This window comes from Melopsittacus undulatus, chromosome 2 (genome assembly GCF_012275295.1).
Source record: "Melopsittacus undulatus isolate bMelUnd1 chromosome 2, bMelUnd1.mat.Z, whole genome shotgun sequence".
Classification (NCBI taxonomy): domain Eukaryota; kingdom Metazoa; phylum Chordata; class Aves; order Psittaciformes; family Psittaculidae; genus Melopsittacus; species Melopsittacus undulatus.
This window is the reverse complement of record NC_047528.1, coordinates 99,241,779-99,249,881: the sequence shown is the minus strand read 5'-3', so window position 1 is coordinate 99,249,881 and position 8,103 is coordinate 99,241,779.

Genomic DNA, 8,103 nt, shown 5'->3' with positions numbered 1-8,103 from the left:
AGTTATTTCTAAACTGTTTTCTAAAAATGCATGAAAATAAGATACTTTCAAAACAGATGGGATAATTAATATCATTTTTACTGTCCATGGAGATGTCAAAAGAAAACAATTCTTCATTCAAAATTCACAGAGATGGAGATAAATTATTTGTTGAAAAAAGTATAAATGCTGAAGTTTTATTTCATTTCTAACAAATAATGTAATCTGAAAACACTAAACTTAAGAGAAAACAATAAATATAGAGAATTAGGAAATATTCTGTCACAGCGAGATGAAAATTGAAGAAGGAACACATAGAAGAATATAGGATCACAGAATCACAAAATCACGGAATCACAGAATAGTTAGGGTTGGAAAGCACCTTAAAATCATCCAGTTCCAACCACCCTGCCATGGGCAGGAACACCTCACACTAAACCATGTCACCCAAGGTTCTGTCCGACCTGGCCTTGAATACCCCCAGGGATGGAGCATTCACAACTTTCTTGGACAGCTCATTCCAGAGCCTCACCACCCTTACACTAAGGAATTTCTTCCTTATATCCAATCTGAATTTCTGCTGTTGAAGTTTTAACCTGTTACCCCTTGTCCTATCACTACAGTCCCTAATGAATAGTCCCTCCCCAGCATCCCTGTAGGCCCCCTTCAGATACTGGAAGGCTGAACAGACCCAACTTTCTCAGCCTGTCTTCATACAGGAGGTGCTCCAGTCCTCTGATCATCCTCGTGGCCCTCCTCTGGACATGTTCCAACAGTTCCATGTCTTTTTTATGTTGAGTACACCAGAAGTGTACATAATACTTCCAAGTTAGGTCTCACGAGAGCAGAGTAGAGGGGCAGGATCACCTCCTTCGACCTGTTGGTCACGATTCTTCTGATACAGCCCAAGATATGGTTCCCTTTCTGGGCTGTGAGCACACACTGAAGCCGACTCATGTTCATTTTCTCATTGACCAACACCCCCAAGTCCTTCTCCACAGGGCTGCTCTGAATCTCTTCTTTGTCCAACCTGTAGCTGTGCCTGGGATTGCTCCGACCCAGGTGTAGGACCTTACACTTGGCATGGTTAAGCTTCATGAGGTTGTCATCAGCCCACCACACAAGCATGTCAAGGTCCCTCTGAATGGCATTCCTTCCCTCCAACATATCAACAGAACCACACAGCTTGGTGTCATCGGCAAACTTGCTGAGGGCACACTCAATCCCACTGTCTATGTCACCAACAAAGATGTTGAACAAGAACCGTCCCAACACTGATCCCTGAGGGACACCACTTGTTACTGGTCTCCAGCCAGACATTGAACCATTGACCACAACTCTTTGCCTATGGCCATCCAGCCAGTTCTTTATCCACTGAGTGGTCCATCCATCAAATTGATGTCTTTCCAATTCAGAGACAAGGATGTCATGTGGGACAGTGTCGAACGCTTTGCACAAGTCCAGGTAGATGATGTAAACTGTTCTGCACCTGTCCATCATTTCCGTAGCCCCATCATAGAAGGCCACCAAATTGGTCAGACAGGATTTCCCCTTAGTGAAGCCATGCTGGCTGTCACCAAGCACCTTGTTTTTTTTTTTTTATGTGCCTTAGCATGCTTTCCAGGAGAATATTTTGACAGGCACAGAGATGAGGCTGACTTGTCTAATATGGTGAGTATGCTGGAAATCTAGAGGAAAAATAAAATCTAGGTAAAACATCTGCAAACTAAGGTAAAAAAACCAAACCCAGAAATACTAGAAAATAACAAAAAAAATTAAAAAACCTCAATGATTTTTGAAAACCAGAAAATGTCATAAAGTGTAACATAATGTGCAAAAAATATTTTCTGCTAACTATGCATCATTCCAGCATTATTACCATTTTTATTTCTTAAAGAAATTAATTGATTACTCTTCTCTGAGTTAATATGAAATTTTGCATGTAACAGTGAAGAAATTGGTAAACACAAGCTTTTAGGTGAAGAAAAATTTAAAACATCACTACATGATGCAAACAATAATATTTATACAAACTCCTTAAAAGTGAAAAATAAAAGGATATTGGAATTATGAATATCATTCATTGCTATTGTATAATTTCAGTTGTTTTCTTTTGGCTAGAAATTATGTGAAACAAATTAAAATAATTAGAGATATTTTTGTTTGAAACTTATTTCTAAACTGTTTTCTAAAAAGGCATGAAAACAAGATACTTTCTAAAGAGATGGGATCATTAATAGCATTTTTACTGCTAAAGCTGGGAGGAGCAGTTATAACTGAGGAAAAAGATCCTGGGAGAATTACTAGCAGTTGTCTGAAATGTTCAACTCAGTGCATGGTGGAGGCTAAGAAAGAAAAGAAAATACTGAGGGCACAATTGGGGGGGGGTTAATGGCAACAATATGAAGGACATCAGTAAAATTTACTTAAAATGCTACTGAAAGCCCTTGGGCCATTCTCATCTTGAGTGCAGCTTCTGCTGAATGGGCAGTTTGCATTTTCTGTTTCTGAAGGATAACAGAGCAGACTCAGGAAGGGTACAAAGGAAGGTGACAAAAGTAATTAGTTTCGGTAGCAACCGGGTTTCTGTATGTTTCCTAAGAGCATCTCCCATTAAGAGCTAGGTTATCCTACTGGGATTACCTGGATAGATGAATCACTTGTCTGACAAAGTTGCCTTGTGTTTTTTTAGAAGCCTACTTTATACACATGTATTGTGTTGCTTTATTTTCTAAATACAAGTCCAGCAATGATCCCAAGTTTACATGTTTCCTGAGCCTTCAACAGAATTTGGATTATCCTGACTATGTGAAGAGACTTGTTCACCTTTAAACTTTTGTATGGAGAACTCAATACAGCTACTAAATGTGTCAGAGCACTACATTTGCCTGTGATGCTTGAGCCTGGTTGCATTGGTCTGGTCCCTTCTTAGTTCAGGAGTAATCTGCTTATGAAATAGTGCTCAAAATTTCTGAATGTGACTTTCTCAAAATGAATGCCACCTCTGCAGAACAGCTGAATATGAACAAGCAAATTCACATCCAGTGACTCATCTTGACACGGAGAGGTGCCATTGCCCTTCTGTTGACACCTGCACTTACAAACAGTATCAAGGAATTACAAAGGTTCATGTATATCTCCCCAGTAAGATTAGTTACAAGTACTTATAGTATTTTTTATTGCTAAACATGACATTATATGGCATGGAATATCTGTCTGACCAATCTGTATCAGCTGACCTGACTTTGCCCTTGTCTAATTTCTTCGACACCCACCTCACTGTGGGGTTAGAGTGAAAAAAGAGAAAACTTTGGCACTCTGCAAGCATTGTTCAGACATCGTCGAAGTGTTTTAGCTGCAAATACAAAACACAGACCCATACAGGCTGCCATGAAGAAAGTTAACTCCACCCCAGCCAGACCCAGTACAATAGATCAAAATGACATTGCTTAATATAATGATGTAATATACTGAGTAAATAAATAACCATGAAGTTGATATGATAATCATTACATCTAATACAGTGATATGAAGAATACACGTTGGTGACAGTTGGTGACACTCTGGCTACTAAATGACAAGAAAAAAAGAGGAAAAACCAAAAAAATGAAAGTTATTACTTTAACAGTTAACAGTATTCAGGCAGTAGGGAATTTTAACCTCCTACTGAGGGAATTCTTAACTAACAGCTCAATTCTGAAAAGTTTCAAGAAAATACAATCTCCTGCATTAACAAATCTCACAGTCAGACCAAAACTGTCATGCCAGATCTTTCTTTTATCATCTTAAGCACTAATTTAGAACTACCTAAATCTATATAAGGAAACTCACAAGTTTATAGGCTGTAAATTATGAGGTACTTTGCAGTTAGGCTATTTATTCTGACCTTTTTACTTAAGGAGAACTCCAATTCACATATTTCTGATATCTCCAGTATTTCCTGATTACCTTGCTTCCAGTTAGCCTAACCTAATTGTGTATGACACAAGATTGCTGTTGTGTACTTAATGTTGTGGCCCTTATACATGCTAAGACACTCAATCTACTTCCTTATTCTATTTTACAGTATTTTGCAGAAGTGTGGAACAACAATGGTAATATTTGAAGAATATAGTTATCCAGAGTATAAAAATGATTGCATGATAGAAATTTCTACATTCTACTAAAGTCTACCAGACCTGCAGTAAAAAGTGGTGACCAAGACCCATATCATGGTTGACATAAGTCCAGACATTTTGTTATTTTCAGAGTATTAGATCTGATTTGGTCTGAAAAATTAACTAGAACGTTTTCTGAAATTATGTTCCCATATGTCTTATTCTAAAAAAGTTCTAAATAATTTCCATGATGTGCAAAAAAAACCAACATAGAGAAAATAACCAAACATTATCAAATTTCAGTAACATCTGAAAACCAGATGAAATGCTTCACATACTCTATTTGCAAGCTGTATTAATTTTAATGAGTATGTCTGCAGACCCTGTCAGAATTGATATTTTGTGAAAATTTATGACTGTGCTACTTAAAATTATTTTACCTTCAATAAGCACTGAAATTCTTACATGTATGTTTTAAGACCCTATATTCAAAAAGACTTGTTTCTGGACTATGTTCCCTCTGCCATTTTTTGTTTACCTCTAAGCTTTTTTTCTTTTTTTCTTTTTGTACTCTGCCAAAGTGGACAGTGAGCAAAATTTAGAATATTATTTTCACATTTTACAAAGGATAATAGCGTATTCTTGTATTCACAGGCTAACTCTATGTAATTGTTTTACTTAGTATTTGAAGCATTCTTTTTGTTAATTCACATTAAATAAATCTTTTTTTTTCCAAAGAAAAGTGCTCCTAATAAAGACAATAAAGAGTTGCATGATTTTTAAATTTAAAATGTCCAAGACTACACAAGTTACATATTTTGAAAGGAAAAATGGCAGGCAAGCAAGACAAGGCAAGGCAAGGAGATAAATAAATAAAGAAAACGGCATATACCTCCCTGGATCAAATTTATTCTCCAGGAGATCTCTCATTTCTGTAGTCTTAGCTCTGTGTTTCCTGAATGAAACAGGAGAGTATACTTCTTTCAAATAGTTATTTAGACAATTTAATTTTGAATTAGACATTAGGGCTTCAATTAACACAATACAATATCCAGAAGAAAACAATTATTAATCACACTTGCTTTGATTCTAAAAATTTCCTTAGTAAGTAGAATACTCATTCATCTTCAAAAAAGATTTTGTTAGTTCATACACTCTCCTTTTGCGAGAGGAAAAGATCTGAAACCTGTGAATCTTAATATTGTGAATGAAGGAAGAATCTATGTCCTATTCTCTACAAGAATCCAGAAATATGGTCTAAATAAACTTTCCATGACTGCATGAAGAGATGCATTTTTAACAATTCTGAAAGGAATTTTACTAGTATAGGTTACAACATGTATACAGGTTCAGCTGGATAAAGAAACCATGTCACAGTAGTTTGAAGACATGAATATTATGACAGTGCACAAAGTCTACCTAATCCTCTTTCTGGTAAATCCATATGAGAACAGAAAAAAAGGTCTCTATCTTATTTGCTTTATGGAATAAGGTATACAATAGAATATAAGATATTCTTACTCTCAATAGAAATCTATTATCCAATTTTGGAGACAAAAAAAAGCTGAAACACTTCAAAGGCATTTCACATGTTAAAAAAAAATTCACATATTCACTCATAATATCCAATAAAAAGATTTTGTATTTTGTTTTCCCTGTGAGTAAAACCAGTTTGTGTTGAGCTACTGTTCAGCAAAGAAAGGCACTTCTGTTAGGTCTTGTTCACAGTTGCAGGTAGTAACTGGTTTATAACTGGTCGCAATTAACTCCATTTTCCATCCCAATACAGACTGTTGTGAGGCTTACAGGATACGACATGATATGATAACACACAAGACAGTTTCAGCCTCCGAAGACAAGTGAACTCAAAGAGAATTTAACATAATCTCAATAGTATTCAGGAAAATGGAATGTAGAACACAAAAAAATATAATATTAACCCCAGTTTTGTAAATACATAATTGTAATAGAGTGTAGCCTCTTTTCTTGTCTGGATGTATCACAGTAGGAATCTGAGGAAATACATATCATCTTATCTATCCCTAACACTTCATGTTCACTTTTATTAATGTAAAAGCTAAACACCACAAGCTAGTGCAATCACCAAGCTGAAAATCTATTTTCTGGGAAGTCATAGGCTAAAATGTTGATTTTACCATTAAGACAATATTAAAATCAACCAACGAAACACCCTCAACCTTACAACAAAATGCTCAGACAAAAACCAGAGGGGGTTAGTTAAAAATTTTTCACACAGGCCAGTATGTGCTACTGAGAGAATGGGACAGGTGAAGTTAATTTTAGGTAGTGAAGTATTTGCAACTAGAAACATTCTTACATTAGCACAGCTGGTGAAGACCAGAAAGCACTTTCATCGTGTTCTGTTATCCTGGTGGTAGCAGCAGTGGACTTCTGAGGGCAGTGGAGGTACACACTAAAAGTGAATGACATTATTATAGCTGCAGTTCTTAGAGTAAGGAACTCCTCTTTCTTGTGCTATTTAGAAAAGCTTTTGCAAATAACCTTTATTTTGGATGGGGTGTGAGAAAATAGGAGACTGAGGAAAAAAACTGCTATAAACTACTCAGCCTGGGACAGAGTGAAGAATAGCAAGTCATGTAGAAGCTGCCTCTGGGTGGGCTGAGACACAAGAGAGGATACCACATTGCTGCATCCTTAAATAAGTGCTTCTCAGAATTCTTCCCCAAGTCTGTGGCTCTCAGCACTTTCTTTTATCAGGGGGTTTGGCATTCTTGTTCCATCTGAAAAAAAAGATAAAGAGCAGGGATATTACAAGCCCTGAATTTAGGGTTGTATTCCCATTACTGTACCAGAGAAAGAATCATATCCTCTCTCTTATTAAACCAAAACTAAAAGCTGCAAGAAATTGCTGTACTGTTTGAAAGCTTCAGCTCATGTGGCATATTCTTTCACTAGAGTCCCATTTTGCATAGAAAGGTATATTTTTTTATTCTATTGAACAATCTTCTGGGAGAAAATTCAATCTTTTCAGCTTATTTAGTAGAGTAGAAAGAACATACTGGATTTTCTTTTTTTATTTTAGCTTTATTGTTGTGGGGTTTTACTAAGTATAAATTACCTGAATTTTTCTTCATTCCCTTTTACATATCAGGCAGAAATTTTATTAAATCTCTGTCATTATGAGCAGAGTAAATGCATAATGCTAAGACCACAGTTGTAGCAGTTTTTTGGCTTGTTTACATTAATGTGTTGACTCTCTTTTTAGTTACCTGGATTGTTTACTGTATTTCCTAGGCAATAATCAGTTCTGAGAAGAATATCTATTTATTAAAGTGGATTTGAATGAATCTAGGCTAACATAATTTTTATCTTCTGTACTCCCAGATCCTCTTGATAAAACCTTTACCTTGAAGTATTGATAAATTAAACTTAAATGATATAAAATTTGAAGCTAACTTTGGGTAACTACAACTAGGAAAAAATTACTCAGCAAACACAGAAAGAAAAAACACCAGAACTTTCTGACACTGAGTGCATACTCAACTGAGAGAGCAGACAAAGCTACACCTCCCTTATTTTTCCTGAAAAATACCTGTGCCATCTATTGTGGGATAGGCCTCACTTTTGTCAATGTGTAAGTAAGTTCTTAACAGTTGTAATATTGGGTAATAAAACACTTTACTAAGGTTCTGTGGGAATATTTTTATATATCTATATACAGAATACATATAAAGAAATAAATCATTAAAACTGTATATATTTAAAATAATAACAAATATATACATATTAATAGTATTCATTAAAAGTCTATTCAAATATATTTTTGCTTAGTAATCCAGTGTCTCAAACATTACCCACTATTACTTAGGACTGTAGAGACATGTCTTTCTTTCTTGAGCGTATATATGTAATTTCAAATGAATTAAGAACAACAATTATCTGCCTACAGATACACAGCATAATTTTTCAGCAGACTTCAGCAGTTAACCACATTTGCTGTGAGCAGAAAACTGCGTGGTCATGACAATGACGCTATGCACCTACA